The 12,964-nt window shown below is 37.6% G+C and overlaps 1 pseudogene; it reads left to right on the top strand.

Moving 5' to 3' along the window:
• Positions 1-12,964, top strand: part of LOC104986817 — an 89,755-nt pseudogene that overhangs the window by 75,885 nt on the left and 906 nt on the right.

The following is a 12,964-nucleotide window of genomic DNA, read 5'->3' as shown; positions in this document are numbered from 1 at the left end:
TGTGTAGATGATCTGTGCATCTGAATCTTCCCCTGTAAGCTATCTTTCACAGTTCAGTTCAGTTCAGTTCAGTTGCTCAGTTGTGTCCGACTCTTTGCGACCCCGTGAATCGTAGCACGCCAGGCCTCCCTGTCCATCACCAACTCCCGGAGTTCACTCAGACTCAAGTCCATTGAGTCAGTGATGCCATCCAGCCATCTCATCCTCTGTCGTCCCCTTCTCCTCTTGCCCCCAATCCCTCCCAGCATCAGAGTCTTTTCCAATGAGTCAACTCTTTGCATGAGGTGACCAAAGTACTGGAGTTTCAGCTTTAGCATCATTCCTTCCAAAGAAATCCCAGGGCTGATCTCCTTCAGAATGGACTGGTAAGTATAATATAGTATACATACATATAGTATGTATAATACAATATGTATATTTTAGAAAGCTTATGAATTTTTGCCTAGCTAAAAAAAATTATATTTTGATTCCACTTGTTTGGTTAAGTATGAATAGAATGCTAGATTTCCTATTTATATTGACTCAAAATTTTGATATAGTTCCATTTACTCTGGCATCTAGTTACTGTTAAAGTCTAGATAGCTTATTATCTAGTGATTTAAAAAATATGAATGAGGTTGAAACTTCTAAACTGAATTTTGTGTGTCTCACTCCTCTGACTTTTTGAGACCTCATGGTAGAAAGAAATACTATGTTGTAAAAAGAAACAGTTTAACATGTGATACAGTATTACTGAGGATGAAATGGTTGGATGGCATACTGATTCAATGGACATGAACTTGGGCAGACTTTGGGAAATGGTAAGGGACAGAGAAACCTGGTGTGCTGCAGTCCATGAAGTCACAAAGATTCAGGCATGATTTGGTGATTAAAAACAACAGCAACAGTATTATTAACTAAAGTGAAGATTTTGTTCAGATTTCATAGAATTTATGCTAGTGTCCATTATTTTTTTGCATACCTTAATCAAGATTCTACATTGTATTTACTTATGTTGAGCAGCTTCAGTCGCATGCACAAATTTTGATAAATTCTCCTTTCACTTCTTTCTGTTACAAATATTTCCTAAATTTCCTTGTTATGACTTCTTAGATACACTCATTTAAAATTAGAATTTAATTTCCAAATACATGGGGTTTTAAAAGTGTCTTTGATATTAATTTATTCATTTTGAGATTAATTTCTCATTTAAATGCTTTCTTCTCTGCAATCATCCTCTGTGTTTTTTCAGTGTTTTAACTTTATTGAGGCTTTCAATGGCTAAGTCAAAGAACTCTCTTGGTAAATTTCCCATTGCACTTGAAAACATGTGAGTTAGTTTCAAATATCTTTTGATATTGATTTCTAACATAATTCCACAGTGATAAGAAAACAGACTATGTATGATTTCAATACTTTTACACCATGGCCTTTTAACACCTGTTATATGTCCCTAGATATGTTCTTGTCTCTTTGTTTACAATATATGAGAACTTGAATAAAATTTGCATCCAACTATTGTGTGAAAATTGTATAAATCTTAATGATGCTGAATTTGTTCACAGTGCTTTTCAGGTCTACTATATCCCTCTGCATTTCCCTCTAGTCACTCTGCTAATACTAGAGAGCTTGATACTGAAATTTCAACTAAAATTTTTAATTTACTTAAAAATAATTACAACATATACTGGAAACATATGTAACTTTGTTCTGTATTTTCCAAGTCTTTAGTAAATTTGTTATGCTTTCATAATTTATAAACTAAAAAAGAAAGGAAAAAGTATTCTATCACATTTCTAAGAATGTTCTGTCTGTGACTGTTTCAAATTCTGTGTGTTTCTGCTTACTCTCTGTTTTTCTCTTAATTAGAATTGGCAACTTTCAATATACATCAACACAGACAGTGTGGTAATATGTATACATTAGTCTAAATTACAATCAAGCTAAAAGAAAGTTCATTAAGTTCAGTTGCTCTGTCAGGTCTGACTCTTTGCAACCCCACAGACTGCAGTACGCCAGGCTTCCCTGTCCATCAACAACTCCCAGAGCTTGCTCAAACTCATATCCATTGAGTCAGCGATGCCATCCAACCATCTCATCCTCTGTCATCCCCTTCTCCTCCTGCCTTTAATCCTTCCCAGCATCAGGGTCTTTTCCAAATAGTCAGTTTTTTCCATAAGCTTGCCAAAGTATTGGAGTTTCAGCTTCAGCATAACTCCTTCTAATGAATATTCAGAACTGATTTCCTTCAGGACTGACTAGTTTGATCTCCTTGCAGTCCAAGGGACTCTCAAGAGTCTTCTCCAACACCACAGTTGAAAAGTATCAGTTCTTCAGCACTCAGCATTTTTCTGATCCAACTCTTACATCCATACATGACTAATGCAAAAACCATAGCTTTGACTATACAGACCTTTGTCAGCAAAGTAATGTCCCTGCTTTTTAATATGCTGTGTAGGTTTGCCATAGCTTTTCTTCCAAGGAGCAAGCATCTTTTAATTTCATGGCCGCAGTCACCATCTGCAGTGATTTTGGAGACCAAGAAAATAAGGTCTCTCACTGTTTCCATTGTTTCCCCATCTATTTGCCATGAAGTGACGGGACCAGATGCCATCATCTTAGTTTTCTGAATGTTGAGTTCTAACCCTGCTTTTTCACTCTCATCTTTCACTTTCATCAAGAGGTTCTTTAGTTCTTCTTCAATTTCTGCCATAAGGGTGATGTCATCTGCATATATGAGGTTATTGATATTTCTCCCAGCAACACTGATTCCAGCTTGTGTTTCATCCAGCCTGGCATTTCACATGATATATTCTGCATATAAATTAAATAAGCAGGTGACAATAAACAGCCTTGATGCCTTGATGTACTCCTTTTCAATTTGGAACCAGTCTGTTGCTCCATGTCCAGTTCTAACTGTTGCTTCTTGACCTGTATACAGATTTCTCAGGAAACAGGTCAGGTGGTCTGGCATTCCCATCTCTTTAAGAATTTTCCAAGTTTGTTGTGATCCACACAGTCAAAGGCTTTGGTGTAGTCAATAAAGCAGAAGTAGATGTTCTTCTGGAACTCTCTTGCTTTATCCATGATCCAGCAGATGTTGGCAATTTGATCTGGTTCCTCTGCCTTTTCTAAATCAGCTTGAACATCTGGAAGTTGTCAGTTCACATACTGCTAAAGCCTAGATTGAAGGATTTTGAGCATTACCTTGCTAGCATGTGAATTGCATGAGTACAATTGTATAGTAATTTGAACAGTCTTTGGCATTGCCTTTCTTTGGGACTGGAATTAAAACTGACCTTTTCCAATCCTGTGGCCACTGCTGAGTTTTCCAACTTTGCTGGCATATGGATTTGCAGCACTTTAACAGCATCATCTTTTAGGACTTTAAATAGCTCAGCTGGAATTGCACCATCTCTCCTAGGTTTGTTCATACTAATGCTTCTTCAGGCCCACTTGACTTCACACTCCAGGATGTCTGGCTCTAGGTGAGTGACTACACCATCATGGTTATCTGGGTCATTAAGACCTTTTTTGTACAGTTCTTCTGTATAATATTGTGAGCTCTATTTTATCATTACAAGGAATTAAATTGTTGTAGATCAGTATGCAACAGATCAGAAAGTAATTTATCATGCCCTGCATATAAAAGTTTGTAGATTTTGTCCTTTGTTATATTTTTTTTCTGTTTTCTATCTCATTAACCTCTTCTTTTTTCTTTATTTCCTCATCTAATTTTCCTTAAGTTTTCAAAATTATTTCTTCCAGGTTAGATTTATTAATAATTTTTGTATTAAATATCATATTAAAATTTTAAAATAAAAATTATACAAAATATAAAATATAGTATTACAATTAAATTTTGTGTTAAATATTGTTTAATAACTCAACTTTCTGAGAAATGTTTTTTCTGTGTATAATTTTCAATTATATTTAATTAAATAGCATAGCATATGCAAGTTTCAATTACTGTGATTTATGTTTTAATTATTTTCCCTTTTTAGACCACTTTAATTCACATTCAGCTAGTTATTTTATGTACATTTCTAAGCTGTTGTTTTTGTGTTATTTTTCAATTTTTCATTAGTAATTGTAGTTTCAATGTATTGAAACTTCAATTTATTGAAACTTTATTATATAAGTTATGATCATATCAATATTTTTGGAGGTTATTGTGCTTTTTAAGATAGACATGTGTATGTATAAACTAAACAACATTATTTATATATGTATGTACATAAATGAAGAGAAATATACATGTATATTTCCCCAAAAGGCAAAATACTGTGTCTGTATGTGTGTGCATGTCTGTGGGTACATGTGCACACACATTCTATGAGAGATGTGCTCATGTCAATTTCTCTTACCTATTTTTGCTTTTGGTTGCTTTGTTTTTTTGGTTTATGTATTACGATAGTTTTTTAGTAGCTCTGTAAAGACTTGTGACACTCATACGTTCCTTGTGGATGACATCATTTTCATCAGAAAGTGCCCCAGTTTGTCTCCTTAAAGGAGTACCTTGCATTCAGTCTTGTATGATCTTACCACTGCACTCTGATTATCTTTGCACACATATGACTTTTATGTTTCTAATGTCAACTCTTGTGAATAAGGGGCAGTTCCCACTTGTTCTTGTCATTATGACTCTCAATTCTCCACACTGCCATACAGGTACATCCAACTTTAGAGGCTACTTCAGCAACTTGCCAGTAAACATGAATTTATAATATCAGAGGAGAATATAAAAAAATGCTGGGTATTATGGTCATAATTTTCCTGAGAAAAGCATGTAAACAAAGTCTCCGCACAGTGTCCTCCTGCAACATTTCTTAACTCCTAGTCTTGATCTCCTCTCCATTAAGCTGCCCCTTCCCACAGGGCATCGAAACACTTGTGGTCTCCAAACGTAAATCTCCAGATTCAAATTGTCCTTTGAGCTTTAGAATCACATATGTGAATCCCTTGTTTCTCAGCCCCCAAATCTGTTCTTCTTCTATCTTCTTCATCTCGCTAATCGACCTACCTGAAAGTGAAGTGAAAGTGTTAGCTGCTCAGTCAGGTTCAACTCTTTGTGATGCCATGGACTGTAGCCCACCAGGCTCATCTGTCCATGGAATTCTCCAGGCAAGAATACTGGAGTGGGTAGCCATTCCCTTCTCCAGGGGAATCTTCCTGAGCCAGGGATTGAACCCTGGTCTCCCACATTGTGGGCAGATTCTTTACCTTATGAGCCACCTGGGAAGCCCAACTGCCCTCCCTATTGCCCACAACAGAAACCTAATTCACTCCGATCTTCTATTCCTCCACTCCTCATCTCTACGTAATCATTTCTGAGTCTAATGGAGATTGATTCCTAAAGGGCTCAAAACTCAACAACCTCTCTTTTCCTCTGTTGCCACTGTCTTTTGGGAATCATTATTCTTTCCTCAACCAGTTAAAGAGATCCTTAAAAGTGCAAATCTTGTCATGCTTGCACCTCTACACTTATAATTATTCTACAAATTTGGATCAAATAACACAGCTCCTTGATTCTTGATAGTTTCTCTAGCCTTTCATCATACTCGCTCATTCCCTTTATTTTATGCTGTTACACTGGACCTTTCTATGTATCTGGAATAAAAAAAGTTCTCTCCTATCTCAGTTAGAATTCTGGAATGTGCTTTGCTTTCTCCTCAGACTCCTGTGCCTTATTTTTTTCAATCATCAGTAAAATTCAATTTTCAAGGACGTCTTCGGAGGCCAAATTAGATCTTTGTGCACACACTTCCCAGATGGCAGTCATCATATCTGTAATTGTTCATAATGTGTCTTTCTCACCCTTAGACTTCATGAATGCAAGAGAAATCCTGTCCTGGGCATTGCTATGCTCCCAGCACCTGTCATACTTCCTGAGATGTGAGGGATACTTAATAAGTACTCATCAACTGCAAGAGAAAAATGTAAAATAACTGAGGTAATTAGATAGATGGTGAAGACATATTTCTTTCATTTGATTTTTTTTTTTTTTTTTGCTGTACTGTTACTCTTTTAATTTTAAAATACATGAAAGGATTGCTAATCCCAATACACAGAGAACCTATTTGCTTACATGGATTATAAAAATAATCTCTACTCTAAATTAGAAAATGACTGCAGATATCAGAAGCACCTATGATTGAAAGTTTCTCTTTCCTTAGCTCCTTCTTTTTTATGAAACAATCAGATAGACTCCTGGAACATTGCCAGATGATTATATTATGTTGCCTAATCATTTCTAATAATTTAAGACTTGTGCATGTTCTGCTTTACATGGTTTTAGTCTTATTGCTGGTTTTGATCTGCATCCTAACTGTCGATTTGGGGCAGTTGTATAAAATTAATCAAATATATTTTCAAACAGACACCTTAGTGACAAACTTCTTTTCAAAGAGATAAAGTTACACTTTAAACTATTTTTGATGAGTGTAGCATTCAGTAGCAATATTTCTACCCAGTTTTTGTCTAAAAGAAAAAAATAAGCTAACTGAAATTTAGATGATGTATAAAAGAGCAAACTCTGCTAATAGACTTTTTAAATTATTATTAAGTGAAGGAAGTGAATGTGAGGAATGTGAGATAAGCTTATTTATAGAAATGTCAAAAACAACTTTCAACACATGCAGAAAACCCTTTTCTTTGTAACGACATGCGTTGGCTTTATGCTGTGGTTTGACACTTTTCCCTGAAGCTTTCTCTATTTTTGGTTATAAATAGAGTAGAATAAAATTAGACATTCTTTAAAAAAAAATAATAAGTGGTATATAAGGTTTTTGTCACTGGCCGTGTCTTGGACTTAATTTAAAGGCTTAATATTCTTCAATAGTCTCTAACCCTCCTAGAATCCTTGGAAAGGAATTGGAAATATCATGCAAAATGATTTGCCAAATTCTAGTACTTGTCTCAGCAAGAAATGGCATTCAAAGTCACCAAATAATGAAATCTAAGTTTATGTTTAAAGTACAAGCATTTTAATCAGTAAGTTTTTGAGAAATCTAAGACTAAGAACTAGGCATCCCACCTTTATCTAGTTAAAAAAAATCCTTTACTGATTACAGTTACACTTTTCAAATGGTGATTTGCTAAATTCCTAGAATCCTATAGATATGCCTCAGCCATTAGAGTAGGCAACAAAGGGGTTAGGGCTTCAACACATGAATTTCAGAGGACATATTCAGTCTATAGCATCTATCTTCATAGAGGCATTTGGATATACAAATCTGATGTCTGGAAGAAGGATCTGGGCTGGAGACATAAATTTAGGAGTCATGCAAAAGTAGATAATATTACAAAAGTACAAAATGAAGTCACTCAGTCATGTCTGACTTCGCAATCCCATGGACTGTAGCCTACCAGGCTCCTCCGTCCATGGAATGTTCCAGGCAAGAATACTAGATTGGGTTGCCATTTCCTTCTCCAGGGGATCTTCCCAACCCAGGGATTGAACCCAGGTCTCCTGCATTGCAGGCAGACACTTCACCCTCTGAGCTACCAGGGAAGCCCTAATAATATTAAATGCCATTAAACCAGGTATGATCACCAAATGGTGAGAAAAGAGATCCAAAAGCCTTGGGCACTAAAATATTTAGAGATTGAGGAGATTAACTGAAACTCATAAGGGACAGTAGGAAGGAATGAACAAAGCATGCACACAAGGAGAAGGACTTAGCTTTGATCAGAGCCTGGACGGAAATCCATAGAACCAGAAGAGAAATCAGAGCGTGTCATGTAGGCAAATGAACTGAGGAGTTGGTGGAAACTTGGGAATTTCTTTTTGGCTACTTCTTTTTTCTCAGTGAAATATGAAGCAAGGTTCTTAGCTGAGAGTGAGGATGAGGAAAAGGTTTTGGCAGGGGTTTGAGGAGAAAAAAGAATGAATGAAATGGTCATCTAGGAAAGCTGGAGACTGAATAAACCAAGGAAATATAGTTGCCCTGCAAGGCAATACTAAAGACCCACATGAAACCACAGCCATAAATTTAAAAGGAGACCTTTTAGTGCTTCAGTCCTGTGCAGAGGCAGAATCCATGGAGAGTTAGGGTTAATCAGGGTTCATGTAAGTATGATAAAGAAAGAGAATGTATGCAAGGGAGAGATTATAATACTTGGATAAAAAGATGTACAGAATAGAGTGAGAGACAATAAAAACTTCCCTGATGGCTCAGCAGTTAAAGAATCTGCCTGCAATGCAGGAGACCCAGGTTCAAATCCTGGGTGGAGAAGATCCCCTGGAGAAGGAAATGGCAAACCACTCCAGTATCCTTGCCTGGAAAGTCCCATGGACAGAGAAGCCTGATGGGCTGCAGTCCATGGGGTCACAAAGAGTCAGGCTCAACTGAGCGACTAACACTTTCACCTTCAGGAAGATCTACTGGAGGAGGAAATGGCACATTGAGCAGTCTTGCCTAAAAAAAACCATAGACAGAAGAGCATGGTGGGCTGCAGTACAAAGGGTTGCTAAGAGTTGGACATGACTGAGCACGCATCCACACCCGTCTAGAGTAGGGTGAGAGACAGTAAAAAATGGTGTAGGAGTGATGACTTTTAAGCACAAGTAGGTGAAGGAATGTTAGAGATGGGAGAGCCAGAGGAAGTGAGCTAGGAAATAGCAGATGCTATTTGAAGAGTGAAGAGTTTAAATTGAAACAATGAAGAAATAAGTAGTATTAGTTGACAAGGCTGACACATGGCTGTGGAAAGATTGACTGTGTACCTGAAAACGAACATCCCTGGAGGAAAAGAACCTGGAGGCTGAGAAGTAAGCTTTAAGGAGCATTGTTGTGGAAATGAAGAGGACCAGTACATGATTATGGGAATTAGTGGTATAGCGTGAAAGATAGCATATTGAAAAGCAGAGACATTACTTTGCCAACAAAGGTCCGTCTAGTCAAGGCTATGGTTTTTCCAGTGGTCATGTATGGATGTGAGAGTTGGACTGTGAAGAAAGCTTAGCAACAAAGAATTGATGTTTTCGAACTGTGGTGTTGGAGAAGACTCTTGAGAGTCCCTTGGACTGCAAGGAGATCCAACCAGTCCATTCTGAAGGAGATCAGCCCTGGGATTTCTTTGGAAGGAATGATGCTAAAGCTGAAACTCCAGTACTTTGGCCACCTCATGCAAAGAGTTGACTCCTGGAAAAGACCCTGCTGCTGGGAGGGGTTGGGGGCAGGAGGAGAAGGGGACGACAGAGGATGAGATGGCTGGATGGCATCACTGACTCAATGGACTTGAGTCTGAGTGAACTCCGGGAGTTGGTGATGGACAGGGAGGCCTGGCATGCTACGCTTCACGGGGTCACAAAGAGTCGGACACAACTGAGCAACTGAACTGAACTGAACTGTGAAAGATAGCTTACAGGGGAAGATTCAGATGCACAGATCATCTACACAGATTTGGTAATCACCTAGATTATAATAGAACCATTAGGGAAAAAGAATTAAAATCTTCAGAGATTGTATGCGAGTGACCCAGTGACTCAAAAATCAGTTTGAAGAAGACTTCAGACTTAAATTTGAGGGTTTTTAGAGAGAAAAAAATTGAGAATAGTCTGAAAGCAGTAATGAGGAGCCTGAAAACATTCCACTTCCAGCTCTGTGATATGAGAAGCATGGGAAAGAAAAGCACTTCAGAGTTCTTCAGGGAAGCCTTGTTCCAAGGAAAAGTCTAGTGCTGCTAGAATTAAAAAGTAAGAGAAAAACTCAGAGAAGCTACAGACAGCAGAGTAAACAGACAGAGCAGCATAATGGGATTAATGTGCCAAATGGGCATAAAAACTTTAGGAAACTAAATGGGATAGATATGGCATTTATATTGGTAGGAGAAAAACATTATTCAATACATGGGCCAATTAATCAATCATTCCTAAAAGTAAAATCCTGAATCTATTTTTTCTGAATCCATCATGAATCACAATTTAAATATAAAAAAAAATAATTTAAAAGTTCTAAAAAGCATTTTAAAAAGTAATTTTTAAATCCTCAAAAATGAAGTTTTCAGACCATGCAAATAAATATGGAAACCTTAAAGGAAAAAGTTGAATAAATATTTATTCAAATACTATAAAAAGAGAAAATTTCTGAATAAACATAAAAGAATTAAAAAGCAAACAGTACACTTGGAAAAAAACTTTGAAACACCATTACAGATAAAAGATAAGTTTCATTAATATATCAAGATCACACAATAATCAATAAAAAGCTATGAGAAAACTGATAAACCACTGGTCCTATAGGATTAGGGTCCCACCCTTATCACCTCACTTGGCTTTAAATACTTTTTAAAGAGTATCTCCCAGGACAGTCACTGGGGGTCAGGGTTTCCACATGGGATCTGAGGAGGCCACAATTCAGTCTGTAGCAGGCCAGCATCATCAGGTGAAGGACATATGGCTAGGTACAAAGGAACTTAATAAAACCAGAAAGACTGAATTTGATTGGAAATGCCCCAAATATAGTAATGGTGTTCAAAGAATGCTGCGTAGAGAGAATATAAGAAGTGCATCTGGCAAACAGAATTCAAGAAAATAAGACCTGGAGTGACCATCTTAACCTGGGCTCCATGTTGGCAACATATAATCACATAAACCTGCAAAACTGCTTTTTAAATGATACATAAACGAGGTCTCAGGAAAATCAAGACAATGGAGCTGCTTAGCTCTTATAAACAGTAGGATAGTGTTGATGAGCATAGAAAGGAAAGTGATGGGAGGGAAGATGGGAGGTGGTGGAAGAGAAAGAGAGGGAACATTCAGCTTAGGGAGATTGTAGGTAACTTTTCTCACTTGTCATAAAAGTTTTTGCCAAAGAATTTAGAAGAATTTTGTAGATAGTGTTAATTGGCATGATGTAATGAGGCTCCTTTATATTGCATACAAATCTTTGAGCAATCTTTCTTGATTAAAAAATATGCAAAGTGAGGCATAAAAACATTTGCAGTATTTTAAAACATTCTCTTTCTTAAACAAAATGGGAAAAAGCTTCAAGTTTTGGTTTATCCATTTTCAAGAAATCCCTCATAAGAAATGGAGTAGCCATCATGGTCAGCAAAAGAGTTCGAAATGCAGTACTTGGATTCAATCTGAAAAACAACAGAATGATCTCTGTTCGTTTCCAAAGCAAACCATTCAATATCACAGTAATCCAAGTCTATGCCCCAACCAGTAATGCTGAAGACGCTGAAGTTGAACAGTTCTATGAAGACCTACAAGACCTTTTAGAACTAACACCCAAAAAAGATGTCCTTTTCATGATAGGGGACTGGAATGCAAAAGTAGGAAGTCAAGAAACACCTGGAGTAACAGGCAAATTTGGCCTTGGAATATGGAATGAAGCAGGGCAAAGACTAATAGACTTTTGCAAAGAAAATGCACTGGTCATAGCAAACACCCTCTTCCAACAACACAAGAGAAGACTCTGCACATGGACATCACCAGATGGTCAACACCGTAATCAGATTGATTATGTTCTTTGCAGCCAAAGATGGAGAAGCTCTATACAGTCAACAAAAACAAGACCAGGAGCTGACTGTGGCTCAGATCATGAACTCCTTAGTGCCAAATTCAGACTGAAATTGAAGAACGTAGGGAAAACCACTAGACCATTCAGGTATGACCTAAATCAAATCCCTTATGATTATACAGTGGAAGTGAGAAATAGATTTAAGGGCCTAGATCTGATAGATAGAGTGCCTGATGAACTATGGACTGAGGTTCATGGCATTGTACAGGAGACAGGGATCAAGACCATCCCCGTGGAAAAGAAATGCAAAAAAGCAAAATGGCTGTCTGGGGAGGCCTTACAAATAGCTGTGAAAAGAAGAGAAGTGAAAAGCAAAGGAGAAAAGGAAACATATAAGCATCTGAATGCAGGGTTTCAAAGAATAGCAAGGAGAGATAAGAAAGCCTTCCTCAGGGATCAATGCAAAGAAATAGAGGAAAACAACAGAATGGGAAAGACTAGAGATCTCTTCAAGAAAATTAGAGATACCAAGGGAACATTTCATGCAAAGATGGGTTCGATAAAAGACAGAAATGGTATGGACCTAACAGAAGCAGAAGATATTAAGAAGAGGTGGCAAGAATACACAGAAGAACTGTACAAAAAAGATCTTCATGACCCAGATAATCAAGATGGTGTGATCACTGACCTAGAGCCAGATATCTTGGAATGTGAAGTCAAGTGGGCCTTAGAAAGCATCACTATGAACAAAGCTAGTGGAGGTGATGGAATTCCAGTTGAGCTATTCCAAATCCTGAAAGATGATGCTGTCAAAGTGCTGCACTCAATATGCCAGCAAATTTGGAAAACTCAGCAGTGGTCACAGGACTGGAAAAGGTCAGTTTTCATTCCAATCCCAAAGAAAGGCAATGCCAAAGAATGCTCAGAGTACCACACAATTGCACTCATCTCACACGCTAGTAAAGTAATGCTCAAAATTCTCCAAGCCAGACTTCAGCAATACGTGAACCGTGAACGTCCAGATGTTCAAGCTGGTTTTAGAAAAGGCAGAGGAACCAGAGATCAAATTGCCAACATCCGCTGGATCATCGAAAAAGCAAGAGAGTTCCATAAAAAACATCTATGTCTTCTTTATTGACTATACCAAAGCCTTTGACTGTGTGTATCACAATCAACTGTGGAAAATTCTGAAAGAGATGGGAATACCAGACCACTTGACCTGCCTCTTGAGAAATTTTGCATGCAGGTCAGGAAGCAACAGTTAGAACTGCACATGGAACAACAGACTGGTTCCAAATAGGAAAAGGAGTAGGTCAAGGCTGTATATTGCCACCCTGCTTATTTAGCTTATATGCAGAGTACATCATGAGAAACGCTGGGCTGGAAGAAGCACAAGCTGGAATCAAGATTGCCAGGAGAAATATCAATAACCTCAGATATGCAGATGACACCACCCTTATGGCAGAAAGTTAGGAGGAACTAAAAAGCCTCTTGATAAAAGTGAAAGAGGAGAG

This window comes from Bison bison, unplaced genomic scaffold, assembly GCF_000754665.1.
Source record: "Bison bison bison isolate TAMUID 2011002044 unplaced genomic scaffold, Bison_UMD1.0 scf7180017864075, whole genome shotgun sequence".
Taxonomy (NCBI): Eukaryota; Metazoa; Chordata; class Mammalia; order Artiodactyla; family Bovidae; genus Bison; species Bison bison.
This window is presented reverse-complemented; position numbering and strand designations above follow the sequence as displayed.